This window comes from Hypanus sabinus, chromosome 22 (assembly GCF_030144855.1).
Source record: "Hypanus sabinus isolate sHypSab1 chromosome 22, sHypSab1.hap1, whole genome shotgun sequence".
NCBI lineage: Eukaryota > Metazoa > Chordata > Chondrichthyes > Myliobatiformes > Dasyatidae > Hypanus > Hypanus sabinus.
Genome location: NC_082727.1, coordinates 8961153 through 8977234, shown reverse-complemented (window position 1 = coordinate 8977234; position 16082 = coordinate 8961153).

Genomic DNA, 16082 nt, shown 5'->3' with positions numbered 1-16082 from the left:
TAGACACACAAGGTGAAATGCATCATTTGTGTTCAACAGCAAACAGAATCAGAGGATGCGCTGGGGGCATTCCTCAAGTACCGTCACGCTTCTGACACCAACATAGCATGCCCACAACTCACTAACCCTAACCGTACATCTTTGGAATGTGGCAGGAAACCCACACAGTGAGAATGTACAAGCTCCTCTCAGACAGTCAAACAGAAAAGAGCTTTGACCGGTGGCTCATTCAGACGTCACACGTTTTGAGAGGAGGGGAGTTCACTGTGGTCCACTGCCTGCAGCAGCAGTGGCTTGCCACAGCGAAAAGGAGTTTTGACCAACGACCAGTCGGCATTTGGGATTGATTAGCATAAGCAGATTAAAGGAAGGTGGCGCAAGCACAGCGGCCGTTGTCATAGCCGCAATCGTCACAGCCACTGTCGTCTGAGTAGAGAGAGTCAGAGTGGAGATCTTTGAGGCTTCAGCAAAGAGGGACTTCATTCTGAGAAAGCAAAGGAAAGAAATGTTCAAGGCCAAGTTATTTTCCGTCTCTTCTTCACATTTGCTTGGCTAGGTAGGGATGCCAGGATAGTGGAATGCTCCTCTTGCGGAATATGGGAAGGAGGGGAGACTTTCAGTGTCCCTGGCCACTACAGCTGTGAGAAGTGCATCCAGCTGCAGCTGCTAACAATCTGCATTAAGGAATGGAGCTGGAACTGGATGAACTCGGATCATTCAGGGTCTAAGAGGTGACGGATAGAGAGGTCGTTACACCCAAGGTGTAGGACGCGGGAAACTGAGTGACAGTCAGGAAGGGGAAAGGGTTTAAAAATCCAGTGCAGATTACTCCTGTGGCCATCCCCCTCAACAATAGACATATCATTTTGGATAGTGTTGGGCGGGGGGGGACCTAACAGAAGAAAGTCACAGTGGTTGGGTCTCTGGCACTGTGTGACTCAGAGGGAAGGGGTACACTGTGGTGACGGGGGATTTGTTAGTTAGGGGACCATTCAGGAGGTCTGTGGATGAGAACGAGATTCCCACATGGTATTTTGCTTCCCGCGTGCCAGGGTCTGGGATATCTCAGACCGAGTCCTCAGCATTCTTAAGTGGGAGGGTGAACAGCCAGAAGTTGTAGACCATGTAGGTACCAATGATGAGTGTAGGATGGGTAGGACGAGTGACAAGGTTCTGCACAGGGAGCTCAGGGAGTTTGGTGCTAAGTTAAAGGGCAGGACCTCCAGGGTTGTGATCTCAGGATTGCTACCCATGCCATGTGCTAGTGAGGCCAGGACTAGGAAGATTATATAGGTTAATACGTAGCTGGAGAGTTGGTGTAGGAAGGAGGGAGTAAGATTTTTGAATTATTAGTCTCTCTTCCAGGCAAGGTGGGACCTGTACAGAAGGGGTAGTTTGCACCTGAACTAGAGGGGGGGGGTTAACATCCTAGCGGGAAATTTGTTAATGCTCCATGGTGGGGTTTAGACTAGAGTTGCAGGGGGATGGGAGCTGGAGTGTCAGAACAGTTAGTGGAGAGGTTGTGGATACAAGTGTTTTAAGACCTCAGATAAAGTCAGGAATCAAAGGGTTGAGCATAGTGTGACTAGTGTCCTGAGCTGTGTATTTTCCAATGTAAGAAGTATTGTAAGAAAGGCAGATGAGGTAGTTAGTTTACAAACAGCAGTAATTTGTAGTGAGGAGAGGCTGTTGATAGGGCAGAATTGCAGTCAACAAAATAGAAAAGGGTGAATACAGGACTGAAGGTGTTATATTTGAAAGCCCGCAGTATATGGAATAAGGTAGATGAACTTGCGGTACAGTTGTAGATTAACAGGTATGACGTCGTAGGCATCACTGAATCATGGCTGAAAGATGTTTTTTAGCTGGGAACTTAGTGTCCAGGAATGCACGTTATTTCGAAAGGACAGAGAAGACGATGGGGCAGCGATGCTCTGTTGGTAAAAAAATGTAATCAAATTATTAGAAAGGGGTGACACAGGGTCAGAAAGTGTTGAATCATTGTGGATAGAGCTAAGGATCTGCAAGGGTAAAAAGACCCTGATGGGAGTTTTATACAGACCTCCAAACAGTAGTAAGGATCTGGCCTACATATTACACTGGGAGATAGAAAATGTATACCAGAAGGGCCATGTTACAATAGTCATGGGGGATTTCAATATGAAGGTAGTTTAGGAAAATTAAGTTGCTGCAGGATCCCAAGAAGGACAACATCTAGAGCACCTATGAGAGGACCTTTGAGAGCAGCTCGTGGTTGAGCCCACTAGAGGACCAGCTATTCTGGATTGGGTGTTGTGCAATGAACCAGAATTGATTAGGGAGCTTAAGGTAAAAGATCTCTTAGGGAATAGGACAATGGCTGGAATTTCTGGAAGCAATTCGGAAGGCACAGGATATATACATCCCAAAGAGGAAGAAGTATTCTAAAGACCAGTTGACACAACCGTGGCTAACGTGAGACATCAAAGCCACCATTAAAACCAAAGAGAGGGCTTTGAAGAAATGTAGAAACAAATATCACTGTGATGATTGTATGCTCTAGTATGAATTGTTTGGTGACAATAAAGTATTTGTAAAGTATAATAGAACAAAAATCAGTGGGAAGTTGGAGGATTGGGAAGCTTTTAAAAACCAGCAGAAGACAACTTAAAAAAAGTCATTAAGGAGGTAAAGTAATCTAGCCAATAATATTAAAGAGGATATCAAAAGTTTCTTCAGATATATAAGGTGTACAAGAGAGGTGAGAGTGGATATTGAACCACTGGAAAACTATGCTGGATTAGTAGTAATGGGGGATAAGAAATTGGCAGATGAACTGAATAAGTATTTTACTTCAGTCTTCACTGTGGAAGATCCAGGTCTCAGGGGTCATGAAGTCTGTAAAGTTACCTTTACTAGTGAGAAGGTTCTTGGGAAACTGAAAGGTTTGAAGTTAGATAAGTCACCTGGGCCAGATGGTGTACACACCAGGGTTCTGAAAGAGGTGGCTGTAGAAATTGTGGAGGCATTAGTCATGATCTTTCAAGAATCCCTAGATTTCCTGAAAATTGCAAATATCACTTCACTCTTCAAGAAGGGAGGGAAGCAGAAGAAAGGAAAAGGCCAGTTAGTCTGACCTCAGTGATTGGGAAGGTGTTGGAGTTGATTATTAAGGATAAGATCTTAGAGTACTTGGAGGCACATGATAAAATAGGCCATAGTCAGCATGGTTTCTCAAAGGAAAATCTTGACCGAAAAATCTGTTGGAATTTTTTTGAAGAAATAACAAGCAGGGTAGACAAGGAGAATGCATTGATGTTGTGTACTTGGATTTGACAAGGTGCCACACATAAGGCTGCTTAACAGGCCATGAACCTGTGGTATTACAGGAAAGATTCTGGCATGGATAAAGGCGTGGTTAATAGGCAAGAGGCAAAGAGTGGGAATAAAGGGAGTCTTTTCTGGTTGGCTGCTGGTGACTAATGGTGTTCTACAGGAGGCTGTGTTGGGGCCAATTCTTTTTACGTTATATGTCAATGACTTGGATGATGGAATTGATGGCTTTGTTGCAGATTTTGCAGACAATATGAAGATAGATGGAGGAGCAGGTAGTTTTGAGGAAGCAAAGAGGCTACAGAAGGAGAGAAAGATTAGGAGAATGGGCAAAGAAATGGCAGATGGAATACAGTGCTGGGAAGTGTATGGTCACGCACTTTGGTAGAAGAAATGAAGGGGTTGACTACTTTCTAAAGAAAGAAAATACAGAAAACTGAGGCACAAAGGGATTTGGGGGGAGTCCTTGCACAGTATTCCTTGAAGGTTAACTTGCAGGTTGAGTCAGTGATGAGGAAGGCAAATGCCATGTTAGCATTTATTTCAAGAGAATTTAAAAGCAAAGATTTAATTTTGGGAGTATATAATGCACTGGTGAGGCCTCACTTAGAGTAGAGTGAGTTTCCCTTTATCTTAGAAAGATTGTGCTGAAACTGGAGAGGTTTCAAGGAGGTTCACGAAATGAATGGCTTGTCATTTGAAGAGCATTTGACGTCTTTGTGCCTGTATTCACTGGAATTCAGAAGAATGAGGCATTACTTCATTGGAACCTGTCAAATGGTGAAAGGCCTTGACAAAGTGGATGTGGAGAGGATGTCTCCTTTGGTGGGAGAGTCTAAGACCAGAGGACACAGCCTCAGAATAGTGGGGTGTCCTTTTAGAATGGAGATGAGGAAGAATTTCTTTAGGCAGAGATTGGTGAATCTGTGAAATTCTCTGTCTCAGGCAGCTGTGGAAGCCAGGTCTTTATGTCTATTTAAGGCAGAGGTTGATAGAATCTTGAGTGGTCAGGGCGTGAAGCGAAATGGGACGAGGCAGGATATTGGGGCTGAGAGGAAAATTGGATCAGCCATGATGAAATAGCAGAGCAGACTCAATGGGCCAAATGGCCTAATTCTGCTCCCTTATCTTATGGTCTCATGATGATGGGAATCAATTTTGACGTCTCATTGCTGGCACCGTAAAGCTTTATGCTAACCGTTACATACTGTGCTGCCCTTTAGTGGCCTGGAATTGGTGGGCAAGGTGGAGAAGGGTTTCATTGGATGTTTGGAGAAGTGGGTGGGGGGAGATTTGGGAATGCCATCCTGGCAGAGATAGGAAACTCTAATGCTGATTTATCAACAGTGAGTATGTGACTTACCTCAGGGATTCCAACGGAGTGCTCCATCCTGCCAGAGGGTCTCGGAACAAAACATCGACTGTAGTTTTTTTCCATAGTTGCTGCCTGGCCTGCTGAGTTCCTCCAGCATTTTGTGTGTGTTGCTCAGGTATTAAATCCTACTTGTCCCAAGAATGCCCATCAATGTATGACCCTAATATGGTCCAAGACAAACTTTGCAAGAGGAACAGTTTGATATGTGCGCACTCAATGTGAAAGTAGTGTCACGCTCACAGAAGTGGATCATTGGGGTGAAGCATCTGGCTGTTTCAATGGAGCTTTACTGAAATATGATCTGTAGTATGTGACTGAATAAAAATCTATAAGCTCTTGAGGGACCAGGACTGGACAACCGGTATCTTCTCCCCAGGGTTTAAATGTTTAATGCCATTTAAAGTGAGAGGGCTAAGTTCAAAGCAGGTGTGTGCGTTGTTTCTTTACACAGAGATTGGCGAGCGCCTGGAATGCTTTATTTTATTTAGAGATATAGTGCTGAAACGGCCATTCCGGCCCAGTGAACCAGGCCACCCAGCAGCCCAGCTACCCAACCCTGGCCAATTTTCACTCTCCATTTGACCCACTAACCAGGGTGTCCTTGGGCTGAGGGAGGAACCCAACATGCTGATGGGGAGAATGTACAAACTCCTTACAGATGGAGTCAGAATTGAACTCCAAGCTCTGATGCCTTGAGCTGCGGTAGTATCTCCTGGAATGCCTCGAACATGTTGGCCTCGACCACCACCCCGTGCTCCTCCTGGAGTGGTTGTTATTCATTTAAGAGGCTCTGAGGTCGGCACATGAACAGGCACAGAATGGAGGAATGTAGACCGTACAGGCAGAAGGGACTGATATAGAAGGCGTTTAATTACGTTTAATCAGTTTGATGCAGTTCCTGTGGCACCAAACTAATTAAACAAGTAATAAAACACCTACTAAGGCCCTGTTCCTGTTTTATATTCTCTTTAAATGGTCTTTCTCATATTCCACTCTGAGCAAAATCGATTTTCAAATCACATAATGGAGAGAAATTTATCAGTACCATGTACCTAGATTACCAGACCTTAATTTTACAGTTTTGCTGAAGTTATTTTCCAAACAGTTCCTTCACTTACAATTGGAAAGATATTCGAGGATTGTGCGGCTCCTGTCCAGTTCAAAAGTTAGAATCAAAGTCAATTTATTATCAAAGTACAAGTTGCCATATTCTACATTGAGATTCATTTTCTTGCAGGCATTTACATGAAAATAAAGAAACACAATGGAATTTATGAACTATACAAAGGACTGAAAGTTAACAGGAAGTGCAAGATAAACTCCTTGTCAGAAAGGGATGCACTCAAGGGCAAATGCATGTAAATATTTTTAAGAACTCTGTTCCTGACACAAAAGCCAATTGTAGCATTTGCGTCATTAAGACCATCTGTCTTGTGCTCAGGGGAGCACCTCCTTACAAGTTTCCAAAGATAATTGTGGTTACTTTCAGTGATTAGGTACCAGTGTACTACATAACTCATGTTTCTAATCCACCAGCGGTAACCACGAGCTGAAGACAATGGAAGCATTCTCCCCTAGCACGTTTCCTGGTACTACAGATAGGACAGCACCCTCTCCGTACTGGACCTGAACTGAACTTTGGAGCTTGAGGCTCTGGAGTTTCAATGCTTGAACGTTCAACTGGGTGCCAGAGTAACACAGTGGTAAGCACAACACTGTTCTAGCTCGGGGTGTCAGGTTCAATTCTGGTGCCGCCTGTAAAGGGCGTATACTTTTCCCCTTGAATGCATGGGTTTTCCCCAAGTGCTTCTGTTCCCTCCCGCAGTCTGAAGACATACTGGTTAGTAGGCTAATTGGTTATTGTGAGTTGTCCTGTGGTTAGGCTGAGGTTGCAGGGTGACACACCGCGGTTAGAAACATAGAACATAGAAAACCTACAGAACAATACAGGCCCTTTGGCCCACAAAGCTGTGCTGAATATGTCCTTACCTTAGAAATTACCTATTTCCCTCTATTTTTGTAAGCTCCATGTACCAATCCAGGAGTCTCTTAAAAGACCCTGTTGTATCTGCCTCCACCACCATCGTCGGCAGCCCATTCTAGGCTCTCACCACTCTCTCTGTAAAAGAACTTGGTTGGATCATTCTTTGTCTGGAACAAACCCCCATGACCTTACTGCCATTGGTGACCCTTCCAGGAGCTAAGCTCCAGATGACATCACTCTCCGGATCTCCGGAACTCTCAAGCCTCTGCACCACGACAAGGTGACGATCCTTGGGAAATATTTTGGGAAGGCGAATGAAGGGAGAACTTTTGCAGTAAATGCTAGGGCCCCGGTGGGTTGTGAAACATTATATTTTATAGTTCCCTGAATGTGGTGTCAGTGATAGACAGTGTGCTGAAGCAGGTTTTTGGCATATTGTCCTTCACCAGTCAGGGAAGCTAAGATGTTCAGGTTGTACAAGATGTTGGTAAGGTTACAGTTGGAATATTGTATTCCCTCTGGTCTCTCTGCTAGTTTCAGACATTCTATGGGAAAACAGGTTTTCTTTATCTACTCTGTCTAGGCCTCTCATAGCTGATGAGGATGGGCCTGTGGATGTTGTATGCATGGACTTTAGTACATCATTAGGAGAGCGTTTAGTAGAGCACCTGTGGATGTTGTCTGCATGGACTTCAGTAGAGCATTTGGGAGATTTGTTGTTGGCTGGCATGGAAAATAAAATCACATGGGGTAAAGATGAGTTGACAGATTGGATTCAGAGATGATGGTGATATGGCAGGGAAGAGTGGTAGAGGGGTGTTCCTCTTCCTGCCCTTATTGTCACAGCATAAAAGTAGTTCAAGTTCACTGTCGTTCAACTGTACACGTGTGCACAGCTGAACGAAATAATATTCCTCCGGGACCAAGGAGCAAATCGCAGTACAGTCGGCCCTCCTTATCCGCAGATTCCGCACGTGCGCATTCAACCATCTGTGGATGAAGAAAACCCGGAAGTTCTTTATTCAGCACTTGTTGTTTGAACACGTACAGACTATTTTTTCTTGTCATTATTCTCTAAACAAAACAGTATAACAACTATTTACATAGCATTTACATTGTATTGGGTTTTATAAGTAATCTAGAAAAGACTTAAAAGTACAGGCAGTCCCGGGTTATGAGTGAGTTCCTTTCCTGAGTCCGTCTTTAAGTTGGATTTGTAGTTGGAACAGGTGCAGCCGTTATTATTTGGCGTCAGTTAGTCAAACGTTTTTCTTAGTATATAGTACATATTTTACCTTTCTATGTATATAAAACATATTGAAATACGTATGAAACATACGTATTTCAATAATTAAACCACTGCGTTGCTTAGAAATAATTGTAGCTTTCATTGGGGCAGGGCCTTTCACATGTTCCATTAAAATTGTTCAGCTCGTTGTCCGACTGTAGCCTAACGCATTTCCAATGACTGATGGTGTTTCACCTCTTTCCGATTGCTTTATTACTTCCACTTTATTTTCAATCATGATGGTGATTATTTTCGGGTGAAAAGAAACATTGCAGATTCAGAGCTGCACCACCAGGTCCTAATGTCCACCGCACTGAGACATGTTAAAAAAAAGTCCAAGGTTCCTCTGGGTCCTAAAGACCACCACACAGATTCAGGTTAAATAAGGGACTTGAGCATCCACATTTTTCGGTATCCGCGGGAGGTCTTGGAACCAATCTCCCATGGATAAGGATGGCCGACTGTATGTATATCATGTACACCACAAAACAATATTACCTCAATAATATTAACAGACAAAAATAGTCTGCTGATGTATAAGTTGACGTTAGGTGCATATAAGACATGTAATTAGATATACAACAGTATGATGCTGTTGGCGTTATCATAAGCAATGCATACTGGGTTGTAGCTTGGTGTCAGAAGTCTCACAGCCTGGGGAAGAAACTGTTATCCAGCCTTAACAGTGCTTGCTTTTATACTGTGGTACTTTCTGCCTGATGGTATGTGATCAAAATAGATTGTGGGACAGACAGGGTGTTTGTCCTGGATGGGGCAGAAGAGAGACCCCAATCATTCTCTCGGGAGTCCTCACAGTCATTTGCAGATGCCTTGCAGTTCCCATATAGACAGTGATACAGACATTCGGGACAGTCTTAATGGTGCTTCAGTAGAAAATAGAATGGGGATAGGGAACCTCAGGAAGCGGAGGCACTGCTGTGTTTTCATGACTCAAGAGGCAGTGTTGAGGGGCCAAGTGAGATCATCCATCAGACGCACTCCCAGAAACTTGGTGCTTCTAACTCTGTCCACAGAAGAGATGTTAATATGCATTAGCCTGCACCATTGGTGGAACGATTGGGGTGATATGCAGGCAGGTTGTGGTCCAATGCAGTGGGAAGGGGGGGATGTAATGCAGTTCATGACCAGTTGATCAAAGCACTTCATTATTACCGAGGTCAGTGTCACTGGACAGTAGTCTTTGAAAGTGAGTCTGTAGGTTGTGGAATCAGTTCAGAGCTGGGGGAATGAAGTTGTCCACACTGGATTAGGAACCTGATAACTGTTAATATCTGTTCCAGAACCTGGTGCTGTGCGACCTAAGGCTCCCATACCTCTGCCTGTGGTTCACCAGGATGACGTCTAGGTGGGAGACCATGAACTATAATAACAAGTTGGGCAGACTTGGATTGTTTTGAGTGTTGAGGCTGAGGGTTGAGCTGGCAGAATTATAAAAAACGAAGAGAGGCACAAATAGGGGGGAGAATCCAGAGTCTTGTCTGGAGGTTGGAGGCCAGCATGTGAGAGGAGGCCTGTGTTTGTGTTAGAGGGGTGGGTGTGTGTGTGTGTGTGAGAGAAAGGGATTTCTGCTGTTAGCTTGTTCTGTTGCTGCTTGTATTGCTCTGATGAACATTGGTTATTCTGTGTTGGTGTGTGATAACACTTGCGGGCTGCCCTCAGCACATCCACAGGTTGTGTTGGTTGTTAACACATAATAACCATAATACAGTCAATGAAAGACTGCAGCCAACAGGGTGGACATCCAGTGTGCAAAAGCCAACAAACTGTTCAAGTACAAAAGAAAAGAAAACAATAATAATAATAATAATAATAATAAATAAGCAATAACTATGGAGAACATGAGATGAAGTGAGCCCATTGGTGATGGGAACATTTCCATGATGGGGTAAGTGAAGTTGAATGAACTTATCCCCTCTGATTCAAGAACCTGATGGTTGAGAGGTAATAACTGTTCCTAAAACTGATGGTGTGAGTACTGAGGCTCCTGTACCTGCTTCCTGATGGCAGCAGGGAGACGAGACCATGTCCTGGGTGGTGCTGTTAATGATGATGGATGCTGCTGTCCTGCAGCAATGCTCCATGTTACTGTGCTCAGTGGTGGGGAGGGTTTTACTGTGACGGATTGGGCCATATCCACTACGTTCCTGTGCCAGGCTGTGATGCAGCCTCTCAATATTCTCTCCACCATGCATCCAGAATTAGAAGTCATGCTGAATCTTCACAAACTTATAAGGAAGTAGAGGCACTGCTGTGCATTTGTTTTTGTAGTGGCACTTACATGCTGGGCCCAGCACGAGTCCTCTGAAACGATAGTACCAGGGAATTTAAAGTTGCTATCCCTGTCCACCTCCGATGAGGACTGGCTCATGGACCTCCACTTTCCTCCTCCTGAAGTCTACAATCAGTTCATTGGTCATGCTGACATTGATTAAAGAGGTTGTTGTTGTGCCAGGTTTTCAATCTGCCTCCAACATGCTGATTTTCCACCAGCTTTGATACTGCCTATGACAGTGGTGTCATCAGCAACCTTGGGTGTGACATTGGAGCTGTGCTTAGCCTCACAGTCATGAGTGTAAAGTGAGTAGAGCAGGGCTCTAAGCGTACAGTCTTGTGGTGCACCTATGCAGATGGAGATTGTGGAGGAGATGTTGTTGCCAATCCAAACTGATTGGGGTCTGCAAGTGAGGAAATCCAGGATCCAATTGCACATATTGTGGCCAAGGTCTTGATGCTTATTGATCAGTTTTGAGGGGATGATGGTATTGAATGTGCAAGGTTACGTGGCAAAGAAGAAATGCTGTACCACATTGCCCGAGGAAGTGGTGGAACAACACTGAAAGGCATTAACACTGGCCCATGTCCAGGAGTGGATCATTTCCAGGCTGACGGGGTCAGTTTGATTGGCTTTATGGTCAACACAGACATGCTTTGAAAGACTTAGATGCAGTGGACATGGAGAAGATATTTCCAGTTGTGAGGGAGTCTTGGACAGACAGCACAGCCTAAGTTAGAAAGAAGTCAGTTTAGAACAGAAATGAGAAGGAATTTCTTTAGATAGAGGGTGGTGAATCTCTGGAATTCATTGCCTCAGACTGCTGTGGAGGCCAGGTCACTGGGTATAATTCAAGGGAGGTTGATAGCTTCTTGATTAGGAAGGGTGTCAAGGGTGATGTGGAGAAGGAGAAAGGGGTTGAGAGGGAAAATAAAATCAGTCACAATCAAATTGTGAAACACACAGGATAGGTTGAAGGGCCAAAATCGCTTCCTTTGACCTATGACAGGCTGAAGGGCCTGTACCTGTGCTGTACTCTTCTGTCTACTTTGGAGAGTTGGACAGACTAGGGAAAGATGCCAACTGACTATTGATGCAATAGTCAAGCCAGCAGCAGACCACGTGGTGACACTGTGACCTTCATCACCGACCACGTGGTGACACTGTGACCTTCATCACCGACCACGTGGTGACACTGTGACCTTCATCACCGACCACGTGGTGACACTGTGACCTTCATCACCGACCACGTGGTGACACTGTGACCTTCATCACCGACCACGTGGTGACGGTGTGACCTTCATCACCGACCACGTGGTGACGGTGTGACCTTCATCACCGACCACGTGGAGACACTGTGACCTTCATCACCGACCACGTGGAGACGGTGTGACCTTCATCACCGACCACGTGGTGACACTGTGACCTTCATCACCGACCACGTGGTGACGGTGTGACCTTCATCACCGACCACGTGGTGACGGTGTGACCTTCATCACCGACCACGTGGTGACACTGTGACCTTCATCACCGACCACGTGGTGACACTGTGACCTTCATCACCGACCACGTGGTGACACTGTGACCTTCATCAGCGACCACGTGGTGACACTGTGACCTTCATCACCGACCACGTGGTGACACTGTGACCTTCATCACCGACCACGTGGTGACGGTGTGACCTTCATCACCGACCACGTGGTGACGGTGTGACCTTCATCACCGACCACGTGGAGACACTGTGACCTTCATCACCGACCACATGGAGACGGTGTGACCTTCATCACCGACCACGTGGTGACACTGTGACCTTCATCACCGACCACGTGGTGACAGTGTGACCTTCATCACCAACCACGTGGTGACACTGTGACCTTCATCACCGACCACGTGGTGACGGTGTGACCTTCATCACCGACCACGTGGTGACGGTGTGACCTTCATCACCGACCACGTGGTGACACTGTGACCTTCATCACCGACCACGTGGTGACGGTGTGACCTTCATCACCGACCACGTGGTGACGGTGTGACCTTCATCACCGACCACGTGGTGACACTGTGACCTTCATCACCGACCACGTGGTGACACTGTGACCTTCATCACCGACCACGTGGTGACAGTGTGACCTTCATCACCGACCACGTGGTGACACTGTGACCTTCATCACCGACCACGTGGTGACAGTGTGACCTTCATCACCGACCACGTGGTGACACTGTGACCTTCATCACCGACCACGTGGTGACACTGTGACCTTCATCACCGACCACGTGGTGACACTGTGACCTTCATCAGCGACCACGTGGAGACACTGTGACCTTCATCACCGACCACGTGGTGACACTGTGACCTTCATCACCGACCACGTGGTGACACTGTGACCTTCATCACCGACCACGTGGTGACGGTGTGACCTTCATCACCGACCACGTGGTGACGGTGTGACCTTCATCACCGACCACGTGGAGACACTGTGACCTTCATCACCGACCACGTGGAGACGGTGTGACCTTCATCACCGACCACGTGGTGACACTGTGACCTTCATCACCGACCACGTGGTGACGGTGTGACCTTCATCACCGACCACGTGGTGACACTGTGACCTTCATCACCGACCACGTGGTGACACTGTGACCTTCATCACCGACCACGTGGTGACACTGTGACCTTCATCAGCGACCACGTGGTGACACTGTGACCTTCATCACCGACCACGTGGTGACACTGTGACCTTCATCACCGACCACGTGGTGACGGTGTGACCTTCATCACCGACCACGTGGTGACGGTGTGACCTTCATCACCGACCACGTGGAGACACTGTGACCTTCATCACCGACCACGTGGAGACGGTGTGACCTTCATCACCGACCACGTGGTGACACTGTGACCTTCATCACCGACCACGTGGTGACAGTGTGACCTTCATCACCGACCACGTGGTGACACTGTGACCTTCATCACCGACCACGTGGTGACGGTGTGACCTTCATCACCGACCACGTGGTGACGGTGTGACCTTCATCACCGACCACGTGGTGACACTGTGACCTTCATCACCGACCACGTGGTGACGGTGTGACCTTCATCACCGACCACGTGGTGACGGTGTGACCTTCATCACCGACCACGTGGTGACACTGTGACCTTCATCACCGACCACGTGGTGACACTGTGACCTTCATCACCGACCACGTGGTGACAGTGTGACCTTCATCACCGACCACGTGGTGACACTGTGACCTTCATCACCGACCACGTGGTGACAGTGTGACCTTCATCACCGACCACGTGGTGACACTGTGACCTTCATCACCGACCACGTGGTGACACTGTGACCTTCATCACCGACCACGTGGTGACACTGTGACCTTCATCAGCGACCACGTGGAGACACTGTGACCTTCATCACCGACCACGTGGTGACACTGTGACCTTCATCACCGACCACGTGGTGACGGTGTGACCTTCATCACCGACCACGTGGTGACACTGTGACCTTCATCACCGACCACGTGGTGACGGTGTGACCTTCATCACCGACCACGTGGTGACGGTGTGACCTTCATCACCGACCACGTGGTGACACTGTGACCTTCATCACCGACCACGTGGTGACAGTGTGACCTTCATCACCGACCACGTGGTGACACTGTGACCTTCATCACCGACCACGTGGTGACGGTGTGACCTTCATCACCGACCACGTGGTGACACTGTGACCTTCATCACCGACCACGTGGAGACACTGTGACCTTCATCACCGACCACGTGGAGACACTGTGACCTTCATCACCGACCACGTGGAGACACTGTGACCTTCATCACCGACCACGTGGAGACGCTGTGACCTTCATCACCGACCACGTGGTGACAGTGTGACCTTCATCACCGACCACGTGGTGACACTGTGACCTTCATCACCGACCACGTGGAGACACTGTGACCTTCATCACCGACCACGTGGAGACACTGTGACCTTCATCACCGACCACGTGGTGACACTGTGACCTTCATCACCGACCACGTGGAGACACTGTGACCTTCATCACCGACCACGTGGTGACGGTGTGACCTTCATCACCGACCACGTGGTGACGGTGTGACCTTCATCACCGACCACGTGGTGACACTGTGACCTTCATCACCGACCACGTGGTGACACTGTGACCTTCATCACCGACCACGTGGTGACGGTGTGACCTTCATCACCGACCACGTGGAGACAGTGTGACCTTCATCACCGACCACGTGGTGACACTGTGACCTTCATCACCGACCACGTGGTGACGATGTGACCTTCATCACCGACCACGTGGTGACGGTGTGACCTTCATCACCGACCACGTGGTGACGGTGTGACCTTCATCACCGACCACGTGGAGACATTGTGACCTTCATCACCGACCACGTGGTGACACTGTGACCTTCATCACCGACCACGTGGTGACGGTGTGACCTTCATCACCGACCACGTGGTGACGGTGTGACCTTCATCACCGACCACGTGGTGACACTGTGACCTTCATCACCTACCACGTGGTGACGGTGTGACCTTCATCACCGACCACGTGGTGACACTGTGACCTTCATCACCGACCACGTGGTGACGGTGTGACCTTCATCACCGACCACGTGGTGACGGTGTGACCTTCATCACCGACCACGTGGAGACACTGTGACCTTCATCACCGACCACGTGGTGACACTGTGACCTTCATCACCGACCACGTGGTGACGATGTGACCTTCATCACCGACCACGTGGTGACACTGTGACCTTCATCACCGACCACGTGGTGACACTGTGACCTTCATCACCGACCACGTGGTGACACTGTGACCTTCATCACCGACCACGTGGAGACACTGTGACCTTCATCACCGACCACGTGGTGACGGTGTGACCTTCATCACCGACCACGTGGTGACACTGTGACCTTCATCACCGACCACGTGGTGACGGTGTGACCTTCATCACCGACCACGTGGAGACACTGTGACCTTCATCACCGACCACGTGGTGACGGTGTGACCTTCATCACCGACCACGTGGTGACGGTGTGACCTTCATCACCGACCACGTGGTGACAGTGTGACCTTCATCACCGACCACGTGGTGACACTGTGACCTTCATCACCGACCACGTGGTGACACTGTGACCTTCATCACCGACCACGTGGAGACACTGTGACCTTCATCACCGACCACGTGGTGACACTGTGACCTTCATCACCGACCACGTGGTGAAGGTGTGACCTTCATCACCGACCACGTGGTGACACTGTGACCTTCATCACCGACCACGTGGAGACATTGTGACCTTCATCACCGACCACGTGGTGACACTGTGACCTTCATCACCGACCACGTGGTGACACTGTGACCTTCATCACCGACCACGTGGTGACGGTGTGACCTTCATCACCGACCACGTGGTGACGGTGTGACCTTCATCACCGACCACGTGGTGACACTGTGACCTTCATCACCTACCACGTGGTGACGGTGTGACCTTCATCACCGACCACGTGGTGACACTGTGACCTTCATCACCGACCACGTGGTGACGGTGTGACCTTCATCACCGACCACGTGGTGACGGTGTGACCTTCATCACCGACCACGTGGTGACACTGTGACCTTCATCACCGTCCACGTGGTGACGGTGTGACCTTCATCACCGACCACGTGGTGACGGTGTGACCTTCATCACCGACCACGTGGTGACACTGTGACCTTCATCACCGACCACGTGGTGACACTGTGACCTTCATCACCGACCACGTGGTGACAGTGTGACCTTCATCACCGACCACGTGG